This window comes from Carassius auratus, unplaced genomic scaffold (genome assembly GCF_003368295.1).
Source record: "Carassius auratus strain Wakin unplaced genomic scaffold, ASM336829v1 scaf_tig00215886, whole genome shotgun sequence".
NCBI classification, from domain to species: domain Eukaryota; kingdom Metazoa; phylum Chordata; class Actinopteri; order Cypriniformes; family Cyprinidae; genus Carassius; species Carassius auratus.
In genome coordinates, this window is record NW_020528293.1 from 1 (window position 1) to 14514 (window position 14514).

Below are 14514 nucleotides of genomic sequence, written 5' to 3' on the forward strand. Positions count from 1 at the left end.
TTTTTTTTCTTCTTCTGTGTTTTCCACAACTTTAAATTGTATTATTATTAATATTATTGTAGCTGTTGTTGTTTAATCTACAATTTTAAATTATTTAATTGATTTCCATTTGTTAAATAAAACATCAGAAGTATTGGCCTTGTTTACACTGTACTTTAGTGGTTAATTAATTGTATTGACTCTGTATTGTTATTTTATCTTGCTCAGTTTTGTAAACATGTTAGTTTACAATGTTATTACGGCTATTATTAAAACTCTGTAAATAAATATTTTATTTAAAATACTCTACCAGTCAAATGTTTTTTAAGGGACAATAAGTAACTTTTTAGGTATTTTTATTAAAATCAATATTTTTATTCATAAATATGCCCTCAATGGTGTACAAATACCTATGCCAATGTTTAAACTAATCCTCGTAAATGAAGAATTTATTATCTTTATATACATGGGACGGGTAGGTCGACGGAGGCTTCCATGTAGTTCCGCCATCTTGCAAAACTATAATAGCAGAGAGGGACAAAAAGTACTAAGCCAACGCGTTTCCACAACGCGTTTTCGGTCAGAGCCAGAAACGCAGGTGCAGAGCAGTGAGAGGCGCTTGAAACTGCACCGGCAAGTTTAAAAGTCTGGATTGCATTCTTATTATGGACCATACATATGCCGCGCCACAGGAGAAGAAAACATCATCGCCAAAACAGTCAAAAATAGAACGTAAAAGGAAACGTGACCGTAGATTACAGAAAACAAGAGTTAATGTCGGTGAAGCTTTTTCTAGGTGGAAAGAGCTAATGCTGGATAAAGATTTCAAAAGAGACGCTGAAGTGGCCAGTTTTCTTCTCGACAGGTAAGTCAGTGTTACAATCTATATTACAATTTTTTTTATATCTAACAATGCACATTATTCAGAAAATATAACGAATAAAGAAGACATAACTACTAATTACAATATTTCATGTTTTCCACAGTCAGTAATTCATACTGTAACATTCGTTTGTTTATGTCATGTTGCAGTTTGTTTGAAATAACACACCTGTTCACCTGAAGGAAAACTCGACGAAGTGCTATTAGAAGACATCCCGTCAAAGCTTTTTGGTACATATCGCCTACCGTAGATGCAACGCGCATTTGAAAAAGTGAGGCGCTGGAGAGCAAAATTAGTTTGAATGCAAAATAACTATTTCACCACTAGATGGGAGTAATTCCTACTTAGTGTCCCTTTAAGCAGTAAGATTTGTAATGTTTTTTGAGGAGTCTCTTCTGCTCACCAAGCCTGCCTTTATTTTATCCAAAGTACAGCAAAAACAGTAGCATTTTAAATATTCTTACTATTTTAAATCAGCTGCTTTCTATTTCAATTCAATTCAATTCAAGTTTATTTGTATAGCAATTTTACAATACAAATCGTTACAAAGCAACTTTACAGAAAATTAAGTTTCTACAATATTTAGTAGTAGCTTATAAGTGGTGACTGTCAGTTTGTGCACGTTTGACAGGATTTTTAGAAAAATGAATACAAGTAGTCGCACGTAGTCAGCCAGACTATGAACATTATTAATATTATGAATAATTAATAATTATTATATGATGCAGTCACATGTGTAGCAATATTTGTTAGTCTGTTTGTTGATTCAGGGTTAGCATCATCTAAGGTCCTCTGAGGGTCAGCATCATCTCTTCTCAGGTGTTCTGGATCCAGACTGGAGCTTGTGTAAATCCCGTGGCAAAACATAGAAACAAATAGAGACATCATTAGCATAGCTGCTGATCCATCAAAGTAAAATGAATTAGTTTAACCAAAGATAAAGAATAATAATGCACTCACAATTTAAGAGATATATTATTTGAAAGCTTGGCGAAAGAGATGTGTTTTTAATCTAGATTTAAACATAGACAGTGTGTCTGAACCCCGAACATTATCAGGAAATCTATATATTTGAATATATACTGTATTTTATATCTCTGATGTGCAGCTGAATGGTCAGCATCATTCCTCCAGTCTTCAGTGTCACATGATCTTCAGAAATCAGAATAATATGATGGTTTACTGCTCAAATCTACTCAAATCTTACTAATATATGTGTATATATGTATTTTTTTTTAATTTTCATCATCAACATTTTTCATCTTTATCATCACTTTTAATCAATTTAAATCATCCTTGCTAAAAAAAAAAAGACATTAATTTCTGTCATTTCTTTCCACCCAAAAGAATGGTATAATCTATATTGTTAAGAAAGCTTTTTATTTCAAATAAATGCAGATCTTTCTATTTAAAGAATCCCTGGGGGATTGTTTTTCTTGAGCAGTAAATCATATTCTGATTTCTGAAGATTATGTGACACTGAAGACTGGAGTAATGATGTTGAAAATACAGCTGCACATCACAGAAATAAAATACATTTTACTATATATTCAAATAGAAAGCAGTTATTTTAACTAGTAAAAATATTTCAACAATATAATTGCTTTTACTGTATTTTGGATCAAATAAAGGCAGGCTTGGTGAGAATTAAAAATCTTACTGTTCAAAAACATTTAACTGGTAGTGTTATATTTTTTTTCTGTGTTCTCCACAACTTTGGATTTTATTATTGTTGTTGTTGTTGAATCTATACATTTAAATAGTTTCATGTATTTCAATTTGTTAATTAAAATACCGTAAGCATTTGGCCTTGTTTGAACTGTATTGAACTGCATGTTAAGTTTTTTTTATATTTATTGATTAAAACATGTATACATGTTGTTGATTTCCTTTTTTTTATTGATATTACATTTTATTGACTTGCTCAGATATGTAAACACTGAATGTTATAACTGTTACTATTAAACATAAATAATTATTTAATGTAAAACATATTTTTATTGTTTTTCTGTTCTCCACATCTTTATTTGTATTATATTTGTAGGTGTTGTTTAATAATCTATGATTATTTTATGTATATTTATTATTATATATTTTGGTTAATTTTTATTTTCATTTTAAGTATATTACTCTATTATAAATAAAATGAAAAACTTACTTTTTTGTGAGTTTTTGTTTTATTTTATATATATGGGTTTTCTGTGCACAGTTATACAAATATACATAGATGTCTCTTTAAAATAAAGGCCTGAACCATTATCAAAATGTTATTTTTATTATTCAAAATTTTCTATATTAAAAATAACTATTCCCTATTATAATGTAAATGTTTATTAAGATTGTGCACATTTTGTACCTCGTGCAAAAAACAGTTATTACAAGATTTATTTATCTGTTCACAAAGTTTATTTATTATATGTTAATCATAATTAAAGTGTATCTAGATGAAAAAAACGAATAATGAACTCATTTTATAGTATTTGTGGCCGAGACGGGATTCGAACCTCTAATTCTGTGTATTTCACTTGTGATTTTTGTTGGTCAAATTTCGAGTTTCTCCAATCTTCTTGAAACTTTTAGTTTTTTTGAGCCGAGATTTCAAGTTTCTTCAATCTTATTGAAACTCACCACAGGGGTAGCACGTGTCCCAGACTAGCATGGGGAAATCAGGTTTTAGCTTGAATCTCTTCAGAAGCTGAGACAATCTATCCCATTGTAAAAAAAAAAACAGACTGTTTGTGTCAGTGGAATTCCGAGGTTTAACACCTCTGGGTGCTTCGGGAGTAAGCGAGGAGCCAACCTGAACAGGTTTATTGGCAGATTCGTTGACCATTGTGTTGAATTCAAGAAGGTTAGCCATGTGTTAGAAACTCCTACGGCTTGCATCATTTTATCAGAAAATAACACTCCAGATGGATGTGTTTTTAAAGGTCGTCAAGGGATAAAAAGGTACTTGTGGGCACGTAGGGGTCAGGGGGACACATAGACAGCTTCGGTCACAGTTTTTGTATTACCCGTGCACAGAAACGCAAGTAGTGGTCACATAGGCGGTGAGAGGGGACTGATGGGGCTGTTTGTGGTGACACAGGGTGATCATTGGGACAGACAGGGCCGGGCGCGCAGGGGTCTAAGAGGGGCCTGCACGTACCCCCTTTTAGACACCCCTTGAGACCCTGCCTTACGTGATGGCCTAGGTGGAATAAGACCCTTACACAAAGAGGACAGAGTTCATTCGGCATGGCAGTCTACGCAGAGTTTCCTAAAATCTCGTCTTTGGTGGTTTCTCAGAAGAAAGCCACACAGGCTTGGAATGTCACACTTGCGGATAGGTTTAGGTCAAACAATGACTGCTCTTTCATTTCTGCATCAACTATACTTTAGTGACTGTGTTCATGCCTCTTGGCCGTAAAGCCTTGGTAGAATTGAGTTCTTGGAATAAGACCCTTACACAAGAGGACAGAGTTCATTCGGCGTGGCAGTCTACGCAGGGTTTCCTAAAATCTCGTCTTTGGTGTTTCTCAGAAGAAAGCCACACAGGCTTGGAATGCAAATATGGAAAGCAAATAGACAATCGCGTAATTCCCACGCACAAGAGGACAGAGTTCATTCGGCCTGGCAGTCTATGCAGAGTTTCCTGAAACGCTACCCTTAACTTACCTCGGAATTAAACACTTGCAGCTTGATATCAAGCCGAAACCTGCCTTCCTGTGCTAGTCTCAAACTAACAAACCAAAAGTTCCAAGAACTCAGGAGAAACTCGAAAATTTCTCTTGGTGATTTTTGTTGGTCAAATTTTCGAGTTTCTCCAATCTTCTTGAAACTTTTAGTTTTTTTTGAGCCGAGATTTCAAGTTTCTCCAATCTTATTGAAACTCACCACAGGGGTAGCACGTGTCCAGACTAGCATGGGAAATCAGGTTTTAGCTTGATATCTCTTCAGAAAGCTGAGACATGGACTTGCCACGTACAATCTATCCCATTGTAAAAAATACAGACTGTTTGTGGTCAGTGGAATTCTGAGGGTTTAACACCTCTGGGTGCTTCGGGGAGTAAGCGAGGAGCCACCTGAACAGGTTTATTGGCAGGTTCGTTGACCATTGTGTTGAATTTCAAGAAGGTTAGCCATGTGTTAGAAACTGCTACGGCTTGCATCATTTTATCAGAAAATAACACTCCAGATGGATGTGTTTTAAAGTTCGTCAAGGGGATAAAAAGGCTACTTGTGGGCACGTAGGGGATCAGGGGGACACATAGACAGCTTGCGGTCACAGTTTTTGTATTACCAGTGGACAGAAGCGCAATTAGTGGTCACATAGGCGGTGAGAGGGACTGATGGGCTGTTTGTGGTGACACATGTGATCATTGGGACAGACAGGGCCGGCGCGCAGGGGTCTAAGGAGGGCCTGCCACGTACCCCCTTTTAGACACCCCTTGAGACCCTGCCTTACGTGATGGCCTAGGTGGAATAAGACCCTTACACAAGAGGACAGAGTTCATTCGGCGTGGCAGTCTACGCAGAGTTTTCCTAAAATCTCGTCTTTGGTGTTTCTCAGAAGAAAGCCACACAGGCTTGGAATGTCACAGTTGTGGGTTAGATTTAGGTCAAACAATGACTGCTCTTTCATTTCTGCATCAACTTTACCTTTAGTGACTGTATTAATGCCTATTGGCCGCAAAGCCTTGGAAGCGTTGAGTTCCTCCTGAACAGAAACCCACCTGAACAATTTTGAAAAAGAGATCCAGTGTTCCCGCCCAGTTTCGAACTGGGGACCTTTCGCGTGTAAGGCGAACGTGATAACCTCTACACTACGGAAACCTGTGGCGAAGGTGTCAGATCTTTTCATCTCATGCATCTTGGAGCGCGAATCAAATTACAAATTGCGTTGCGCTCTTCAGTTCGCAAATACCTTCTATTTTTAGCAGCAAACCGGGAATTTCTCCAGTTGTTTGCGGGAATCCTCTGTGGCCATTTCTTCTTTGCTTTTTTCCCCACTTTCATTTAATATATGTATATTTATATGTTGTACGAAATATTGGGTCTTTGAGTGCACCGGCCATCTGTTCATCTAAACTACCAGGTCAAAAGTACAGAGTACTGTCTGCGTGGGTATTACCGCTGCCTAGTGTGGCTTAACAATTATCTCTACACCTGTGTAAAGACGGGCCTTCGTGATGCAGAGCTGCTGCTCAACAGAGGGCCACTCAGGCAAATCTCTTTTTTCGTGTTCCTCAGAAGAAAGCCAGACAGGCTTGGAATGTCACAGTTGTGGGATAGGTTTAGGTCAAACAATGACTGCTCTTTCATTTCTGCATCAACTATACCTTTAGTGACTGTGTTCATGCCTCTTGGCCGCAAAGCCTTGCTAGAATTGAGTTCCTCCTCAACAGAAACCCACCTAAACGATTGTGAAAAGAGATTCAGTGTTCCCGCCCAGTTTCGAACTGGGGACCTTTCGCGTGTGAGGCGAACGTGATAACCACTACACTACGGAAACCCACTTCCTAAGCAAGTCCGAAATCATTGTGTGCAGGCTCAGCAAAATGCGCATAAAGGCTAAACCTTCTGAAGCCAACTGCCGGCTCAAAGGGGTTCATACATTTCTTCAAAAGGGGACAGCTGTTTCTGCTCGGTTTCGAACCGAGGACCTTTCGCGTGTTAGGCGAACGTGATGACCACTACACTACAGAAACTCCACAGTCTAGCGCTAGAGTGCCTTTTGGGCGAATATTTATAGTGTGATGTGCCCGAAAGCAAATAGACAATCGGCGTAATTCCCACGCACAAGAGGACAGAGTTCATTCGGCCTGGCAGTCTATGCAGAGTTTCCTGAAACGCTACCCTTAACTTACCTCGGAATTAAACACTTGCAGCTTGATATCAAGCCGAAACCTGCCTTCCTGTGCTAGTCTCAAACTAACAAACCAAAAGTTCCAAGAACTCAGGAGAAACTCGAAAATTTCTCTTGGTGATTTTTGTTGGTCAAATTTTCGAGTTTCTCCAATCTTCTTGAAACTTTTAGTTTTTTTTGAGCCGAGATTTCAAGTTTCTCCAATCTTATTGAAACTCACCACAGGGGTAGCACGTGTCCAGACTAGCATGGGAAATCAGGTTTTAGCTTGATATCTCTTCAGAAAGCTGAGACATGGACTTGCCACGTACAATCTATCCCATTGTAAAAAATACAGACTGTTTGTGGTCAGTGGAATTCTGAGGGTTTAACACCTCTGGGTGCTTCGGGAGTAAGCGAGGAGCCACCTGAACAGGTTTATTGGCAGGTTCGTTGACCATTGTGTTGAATTTCAAGAAGGTTAGCCATGTGTTAGAAACTGCTACGGCTTGCATCATTTTATCAGAAAATAACACTCCAGATGGATGTGTTTTAAAGTTCGTCAAGGGGATAAAAAGGCTACTTGTGGGCACGTAGGGGATCAGGGGGACACATAGACAGCTTGCGGTCACAGTTTTTGTATTACCAGTGGACAGAAGCGCAATTAGTGGTCACATAGGCGGTGAGAGGGACTGATGGGCTGTTTGTGGTGACACATGTGATCATTGGGACAGACAGGGCCGGCGCGCAGGGGTCTAAGGAGGGCCTGCCACGTACCCCCTTTTAGACACCCCTTGAGACCCTGCCTTACGTGATGGCCTAGGTGGAATAAGACCCTTACACAAGAGGACAGAGTTCATTCGGCGTGGCAGTCTACGCAGAGTTTCCTAAAATCTCGTCTTTGGTGTTTCTCAGAAGAAAGCCACACAGGCTTGGAATGTCACAGTTGTGGGTTAGGTTTAGGTCAAACAATGACTGCTCTTTCATTTCTGCATCAACTTTACCTTTAGTGACTGTATTAATGCCTATTGGCCGCAAAGCCTTGGAAGCGTTGAGTTCCTCCTGAACAGAACCCACCTGAACAATTTTGAAAAAGAGATCCAGTGTTCCCGCCCAGTTTCGAACTGGGGACCTTTCGCGTGTAAGGCGAACGTGATAACCTCTACACTACGGAAACCTGTGGCGAAGGTGTCAGATCTTTTCATCTCATGCATCTTGGAGCGCGAATCAAATTACAAATTGCGTTGCGCTCTTCAGTTCGCAAATACCTTCTATTTTTAGCAGCAAACCGGGAATTTCTCCAGTTGTTTGCGGGAATCCTCTGTGGCCATTTCTTCTTTGCTTTTTTCCCCACTTTCATTTAATATATGTATATTTATATGTTGTACGAAATATTGGGTCTTTGAGTGCACCGGCCATCTGTTCATCTAAACTACCAGGTCAAAAGTACAGAGTACTGTCTGCGTGGGTATTACCGCTGCCTAGTGTGGCTTAACAATTATCTCTACACCTGTGTAAAGACGGGCCTTCGTGATGCAGAGCTGCTGCTCAACAGAGGGCCACTCAGGCAAATCTCTTTTTTCGTGTTCCTCAGAAGAAAGCCAGACAGGCTTGGAATGTCACAGTTGTGGGATAGGTTTAGGTCAAACAATGACTGCTCTTTCATTTCTGCATCAACTATACCTTTAGTGACTGTGTTCATGCCTCTTGGCCGCAAAGCCTTGCTAGAATTGAGTTCCTCCTCAACAGAAACCCACCTAAACGATTGTGAAAAGAGATTCAGTGTTCCCGCCCAGTTTCGAACTGGGGACCTTTCGCGTGTGAGGCGAACGTGATAACCACTACACTACGGAAACCCACTTCCTAAGCAAGTCCGAAATCATTGTGTGCAGGCTCAGCAAAATGCGCATAAAGGCTAAACCTTCTGAAGCCAACTGCCGGCTCAAAGGGGTTCATACATTTCTTCAAAAGGGGACAGCTGTTTCTGCTCGGTTTCGAACCGAGGACCTTTCGCGTGTTAGGCGAACGTGATGACCACTACACTACAGAAACTCCACAGTCTAGCGCTAGAGTGCCTTTTGGGCGAATATTTATAGTGTGATGTGCCCGAAAGCAAATAGACAATCGGCGTAATTCCCACGCACAAGAGGACAGAGTTCATTCGGCCTGGCAGTCTATGCAGAGTTTCCTGAAACGCTACCCTTAACTTACCTCGGAATTAAACACTTGCAGCTTGATATCAAGCCGAAACCTGCCTTCCTGTGCTAGTCTCAAACTAACAAACCAAAAGTTCCAAGAACTCAGGAGAAACTCGAAAATTTCTCTTGGTGATTTTTGTTGGTCAAATTTTCGAGTTTCTCCAATCTTCTTGAAACTTTTAGTTTTTTTTTGAGCCGAGATTTCAAGTTTCTCCAATCTTATTGAAACTCACCACAGGGGTAGCACGTGTCCAGACTAGCATGGGAAATCAGGTTTTAGCTTGATATCTCTTCAGAAAGCTGAGACATGGACTTGCCACGTACAATCTATCCCATTGTAAAAAATACAGACTGTTTGTGGTCAGTGGAATTCTGAGGGTTTAACACCTCTGGGTGCTTCGGGAGTAAGCGAGGAGCCACCTGAACAGGTTTATTGGCAGGTTCGTTGACCATTGTGTTGAATTTCAAGAAGGTTAGCCATGTGTTAGAAACTGCTACGGCTTGCATCATTTTATCAGAAAATAACACTCCAGATGGATGTGTTTTAAAGTTCGTCAAGGGGATAAAAAGGCTACTTGTGGGCACGTAGGGGATCAGGGGGACACATAGACAGCTTGCGGTCACAGTTTTTGTATTACCAGTGGACAGAAGCGCAATTAGTGGTCACATAGGCGGTGAGAGGGACTGATGGGCTGTTTGTGGTGACACAGGTGATCATTGGGACAGACAGGGCCGGCGCGCAGGGGTCTAAGGAGGGCCTGCCACGTACCCCCTTTTAGACACCCCTTGAGACCCTGCCTTACGTGATGGCCTAGGTGGAATAAGACCCTTACACAAGAGGACAGAGTTCATTCGGCGTGGCAGTCTACGCAGAGTTTCCTAAAATCTCGTCTTTGGTGTTTCTCAGAAGAAAGCCACACAGGCTTGGAATGTCACAGTTGTGGGTTAGGTTTAGGTCAAACAATGACTGCTCTTTCATTTCTGCATCAACTTTACCTTTAGTGACTGTATTAATGCCTATTGGCCGCAAAGCCTTGGAAGCGTTGAGTTCCTGCTGAACAGAAACCCACCTGAACAATTTTGAAAAAGAGATCCAGTGTTCCCACCCAGTTTCGAACTGGGGAACTTTCGCGTGTAAGGCGAACGTGATAACCTCTACACTACGGAAACCTGTGGCGAAGGTGTCAGATCTTTTCATCTCATGCATCTTGGAGCGCGAATCAAATTACAAATTGCGTTGCGCTCTTCAGTTCGCAAATACCTTCTATTTTTAGCAGCAAACCGGGAATTTCTCCAGTTGTTTGCGGGAATCCTCTGTGGCCATTTCTTCTTTGCTTTTTTCCCCACTTTCATTTAATATATGTATATTTATATGTTGTACGAAATATTGGGTCTTTGAGTGCACCGGCCATCTGTTCATCTAAACTACCAGGTCAAAAGTACAGAGTACTGTCTGCGTGGGTATTACCGCTGCCTAGTGTGGCTTAACAATTATCTCTACACCTGTGTAAAGACGGGCCTTCGTGATGCAGAGCTGCTGCTCAACAGAGGGCCACTCAGGCAAATCTCTTTTTTCGTGTTCCTCAGAAGAAAGCCAGACAGGCTTGGAATGTCACAGTTGTGGGATAGGTTTAGGTCAAACAATGACTGCTCTTTCATTTCTGCATCAACTATACCTTTAGTGACTGTGTTCATGCCTCTTGGCCGCAAAGCCTTGCTAGAATTGAGTTCCTCCTCAACAGAAACCCACCTAAACGATTGTGAAAAGAGATTCAGTGTTCCCGCCCAGTTTCGAACTGGGGACCTTTCGCGTGTGAGGCGAACGTGATAACCACTACACTACGGAAACCCACTTCCTAAGCAAGTCCGAAATCATTGTGTGCAGGCTCAGCAAAATGCGCATAAATGCTAAACCTTCTGAAGCCAACTGGCGGCTCAAAGGGGTTCATACATTTCTTCAAAAGGGGACAGCTGTTTCTGCTCGGTTTCGAACCGAGGACCTTTCGCGTGTTAGGCGAACGTGATGACCACTACACTACAGAAACTCCACAGTCTAGCGCTAGAGTGCCTTTTGGGCAAATATTTATAGTGTGATGTGCCCGAAAGCAAATAGACAATCGGCGTAATTCCCACGCACAAGAGGACAGAGTTCATTCGGCCTGGCAGTCTATGCAGAGTTTCCTGAAACGCTACCCTTAACTTACCTCGGAATTAAACACTTGCAGCTTGATATCAAGCCGAAACCTGCCTTCCTGTGCTAGTCTCAAACTAACAAACCAAAAGTTCCAAGAACTCAGGAGAAACTCGAAAATTTCTCTTGGTGATTTTTGTTGGTCAAATTTTCGAGTTTCTCCAATCTTCTTGAAACTTTTAGTTTTTTTTGAGCCGAGATTTCAAGTTTCTCCAATCTTATTGAAACTCACCACAGGGGTAGCACGTGTCCAGACTAGCATGGGAAATCAGGTTTTACCTTGATATCTCTTCAGAAAGCTGAGACATGGACTTGCCACGTACAATCTATCCCATTGTAAAAAATACAGACTGTTTGTGGTCAGTGGAATTCTGAGGGTTTAACACCTCTGGGTGCTTCGGGAGTAAGCGAGGAGCCACCTGAACAGGTTTATTGGCAGATTCGTTGACCATTGTGTTGAATTTCAAGAAGGTTAGCCATGTGTTAGAAACTGCTACGGCTTGCATCATTTTATCAGAAAATAACACTCCAGATGGATGTGTTTTAAAGTTCGTCAAGGGGATAAAAAGGCTACTTGTGGGCACGTAGGGGATCAGGGGGACACATAGACAGCTTGCGGTCACAGTTTTTGTATTACCAGTGGACAGAAGCGCAATTAGTGGTCACATAGGCGGTGAGAGGGACTGATGGGCTGTTTGTGGTGACACAGGTGATCATTTGGACAGACAGGGCCGGCGCGCAGGGGTCTAAGGAGGGCCTGCCACGTACCCCCTTTTAGACACCCCTTGAGACCCTGCCTTACGTGATGGCCTAGGTGGAATAAGACCCTTACACAAGAGGACAGAGTTCATTCGGCGTGGCAGTCTACGCAGAGTTTCCTAAAATCTCGTCTTTGGTGTTTCTCAGAAGAAAGCCACACAGGCTTGGAATGTCACAGTTGTGGGATAGGTTTAGGTCAAACAATGACTGCTCTTTCATTTCTGCATCAACTATACCTTTAGTGACTGTGTTCATGCCTCTTGGCCGCAAAGCCTTGCTAGAATTGAGTTCCTCCTCAACAGAAACCCACCTAAACGATTGTGAAAAGAGATTCAGTGTTCCCGCCCAGTTTCGAACTGGGGACCTTTCGCGTGTGAGGCGAACGTGATAACCACTACACTACGGAAACCCACTTCCTAAGCAAGTCCGAAATCATTGTGTGCAGGCTCAGCAAAATGCGCATAAATGCTAAACCTTCTGAAGCCAACTGCCGGCTCAAAGGGGTTCATACATTTCTTCAAAAGGGGACAGCTGTTTCTGCTCGGTTTCGAACCGAGGACCTTTCGCGTGTTAGGCGAACGTGATGACCACTACACTACAGAAACTCCACAGTCTAGCGCTAGAGTGCCTTTTGGGCAAATATTTATAGTGTGATGTGCCCGAAAGCAAATAGACAATCGGCGTAATTCCCACGCACAAGAGGACAGAGTTCATTCGGCCTGGCAGTCTATGCAGAGTTTCCTGAAACGCTACCCTTAACTTACCTCGGAATTAAACACTTGCAGCTTGATATCAAGCCGAAACCTGCCTTCCTGTGCTAGTCTCAAACTAACAAACCAAAAGTTCCAAGAACTCAGGAGAAACTCGAAAATTTCTCTTGGTGATTTTTGTTGGTCAAATTTTCGAGTTTCTCCAATCTTCTTGAAACTTTTAGTTTTTTTTTGAGCCGAGATTTCAAGTTTCTCCAATCTTATTGAAACTCACCACAGGGGTAGCACGTGTCCAGACTAGCATGGGAAATCAGGTTTTACCTTGATATCTCTTCAGAAAGCTGAGACATGGACTTGCCACGTACAATCTATCCCATTGTAAAAAATACAGACTGTTTGTGGTCAGTGGAATTCTGAGGGTTTAACACCTCTGGGTGCTTCGGGAGTAAGCGAGGAGCCACCTGAACAGGTTTATTGGCAGGTTCGTTGACCATTGTGTTGAATTTCAAGAAGGTTAGCCATGTGTTAGAAACTGCTACGGCTTGCATCATTTTATCAGAAAATAACACTCCAGATGGATGTGTTTTAAAGTTCGTCAAGGGGATAAAAAGGCTACTTGTGGGCACGTAGGGGATCAGGGGGACACATAGACAGCTTGCGGTCACAGTTTTTGTATTACCAGTGGACAGAAGCGCAATTAGTGGTCACATAGGCGGTGAGAGGGACTGATGGGCTGTTTGTGGTGACACAGGTGATCATTGGGACAGACAGGGCCGGCGCGCAGGGGTCTAAGGAGGGCCTGCCACGTACCCCCTTTTAGACACCCCTTGAGACCCTGCCTTACGTGATGGCCTAGGTGGAATAAGACCCTTACACAAGAGGACAGAGTTCATTCGGCGTGGCAGTCTACGCAGAGTTTCCTAAAATCTCGTCTTTGGTGTTTCTCAGAAGAAAGCCACACAGGCTTGGAATGTCACAGTTGTGGGTTAGGTTTAGGTCAAACAATGACTGCTCTTTCATTTCTGCATCAACTTTACCTTTAGTGACTGTATTAATGCCTATTGGCCGCAAAGCCTTGGAAGCGTTGAGTTCCTCCTGAACAGAAACCCACCTGAACAATTTTGAAAAAGAGATCCAGTGTTCCCGCCCAGTTTCGAACTGGGGAACTTTCGCGTGTAAGGCGAACGTGATAACCTCTACACTACGGAAACCTGTGGCGAAGGTGTCAGATCTTTTCATCTCATGCATCTTGGAGCGCGAATCAAATTACAAATTGCGTTGCGCTCTTCAGTTCGCAAATACCTTCTATTTTTAGCAGCAAACCGGGAATTTCTCCAGTTGTTTGCGGGAATCCTCTGTGGCCATTTCTTCTTTGCTTTTTTCCCCACTTTCATTTAATATATGTATATTTATATGTTGTACGAAATATTGGGTCTTTGAGTGCACCGGCCATCTGTTCATCTAAACTACCAGGTCAAAAGTACAGAGTACTGTCTGCGTGGGTATTACCGCTGCCTAGTGTGGCTTAACAATTATCTCTACACCTGTGTAAAGACGGGCCTTCGTGATGCAGAGCTGCTGCTCAACAGAGGGCCACTCAGGCAAATCTCTTTTTTCGTGTTCCTCAGAAGAAAGCCAGACAGGCTTGGAATGTCACAGTTGTGGGATAGGTTTAGGTCAAACAATGACTGCTCTTTCATTTCTGCATCAACTATACCTTTAGTGACTGTGTTCATGCCTCTTGGCCGCAAAGCCTTGCTAGAATTGAGTTCCTCCTCAACAGAAACCCACCTAAACGATTGTGAAAAGAGATTCAGTGTTCCCGCCCAGTTTCGAACTGGGGACCTTTCGCGTGTGAGGCGAACGTGATAACCACTACACTACGGAAACCCACTTCCTAAGCAAGTCCGAAATCATTGTGTGCAGGCTCAGCAAAATGCGCATAAAGGCTAAACCTTCTGAAGCCA

General features: G+C 42.0%; 13 non-coding genes across 13 annotated transcripts; all 13 read right to left on the bottom strand.

Moving 5' to 3' along the window:
• Nucleotides 1–5604: 5604 nt before the first annotated feature.
• trnav-uac (transfer RNA valine (anticodon UAC)) lies at nucleotides 5605–5677 on the bottom strand. Its single transcript has one exon. It is a non-coding gene; the product is annotated as a tRNA-Val (tRNA).
• Nucleotides 5678–6283: 606 nt separating this feature from the next.
• On the bottom strand, nucleotides 6284–6356 carry trnav-cac (transfer RNA valine (anticodon CAC)). Its single transcript has one exon. It is a non-coding gene; the product is annotated as a tRNA-Val (tRNA).
• A 123-nt stretch (nucleotides 6357–6479) lies between these two features.
• On the bottom strand, nucleotides 6480–6552 carry trnav-aac (transfer RNA valine (anticodon AAC)). The gene has a single exon. It is a non-coding gene; the product is annotated as a tRNA-Val (tRNA).
• Nucleotides 6553–7793: 1241 nt separating this feature from the next.
• On the bottom strand, nucleotides 7794–7866 carry trnav-uac (transfer RNA valine (anticodon UAC)). The gene has a single exon. It is a non-coding gene; the product is annotated as a tRNA-Val (tRNA).
• A 606-nt stretch (nucleotides 7867–8472) lies between these two features.
• On the bottom strand, nucleotides 8473–8545 carry trnav-cac (transfer RNA valine (anticodon CAC)). Its single transcript has one exon. It is a non-coding gene; the product is annotated as a tRNA-Val (tRNA).
• A 123-nt stretch (nucleotides 8546–8668) lies between these two features.
• Nucleotides 8669–8741, bottom strand: trnav-aac (transfer RNA valine (anticodon AAC)). The gene has a single exon. It is a non-coding gene; the product is annotated as a tRNA-Val (tRNA).
• A 1243-nt stretch (nucleotides 8742–9984) lies between these two features.
• Nucleotides 9985–10057, bottom strand: trnav-uac (transfer RNA valine (anticodon UAC)). The gene has a single exon. It is a non-coding gene; the product is annotated as a tRNA-Val (tRNA).
• A 606-nt stretch (nucleotides 10058–10663) lies between these two features.
• On the bottom strand, nucleotides 10664–10736 carry trnav-cac (transfer RNA valine (anticodon CAC)). The gene has a single exon. It is a non-coding gene; the product is annotated as a tRNA-Val (tRNA).
• Nucleotides 10737–10859: 123 nt separating this feature from the next.
• On the bottom strand, nucleotides 10860–10932 carry trnav-aac (transfer RNA valine (anticodon AAC)). The gene has a single exon. It is a non-coding gene; the product is annotated as a tRNA-Val (tRNA).
• A 1241-nt stretch (nucleotides 10933–12173) lies between these two features.
• On the bottom strand, nucleotides 12174–12246 carry trnav-cac (transfer RNA valine (anticodon CAC)). Its single transcript has one exon. It is a non-coding gene; the product is annotated as a tRNA-Val (tRNA).
• A 123-nt stretch (nucleotides 12247–12369) lies between these two features.
• Nucleotides 12370–12442, bottom strand: trnav-aac (transfer RNA valine (anticodon AAC)). Its single transcript has one exon. It is a non-coding gene; the product is annotated as a tRNA-Val (tRNA).
• Nucleotides 12443–13685: 1243 nt separating this feature from the next.
• Nucleotides 13686–13758, bottom strand: trnav-uac (transfer RNA valine (anticodon UAC)). Its single transcript has one exon. It is a non-coding gene; the product is annotated as a tRNA-Val (tRNA).
• A 606-nt stretch (nucleotides 13759–14364) lies between these two features.
• trnav-cac (transfer RNA valine (anticodon CAC)) lies at nucleotides 14365–14437 on the bottom strand. The gene has a single exon. It is a non-coding gene; the product is annotated as a tRNA-Val (tRNA).
• Nucleotides 14438–14514: the final 77 nt, after the last annotated feature.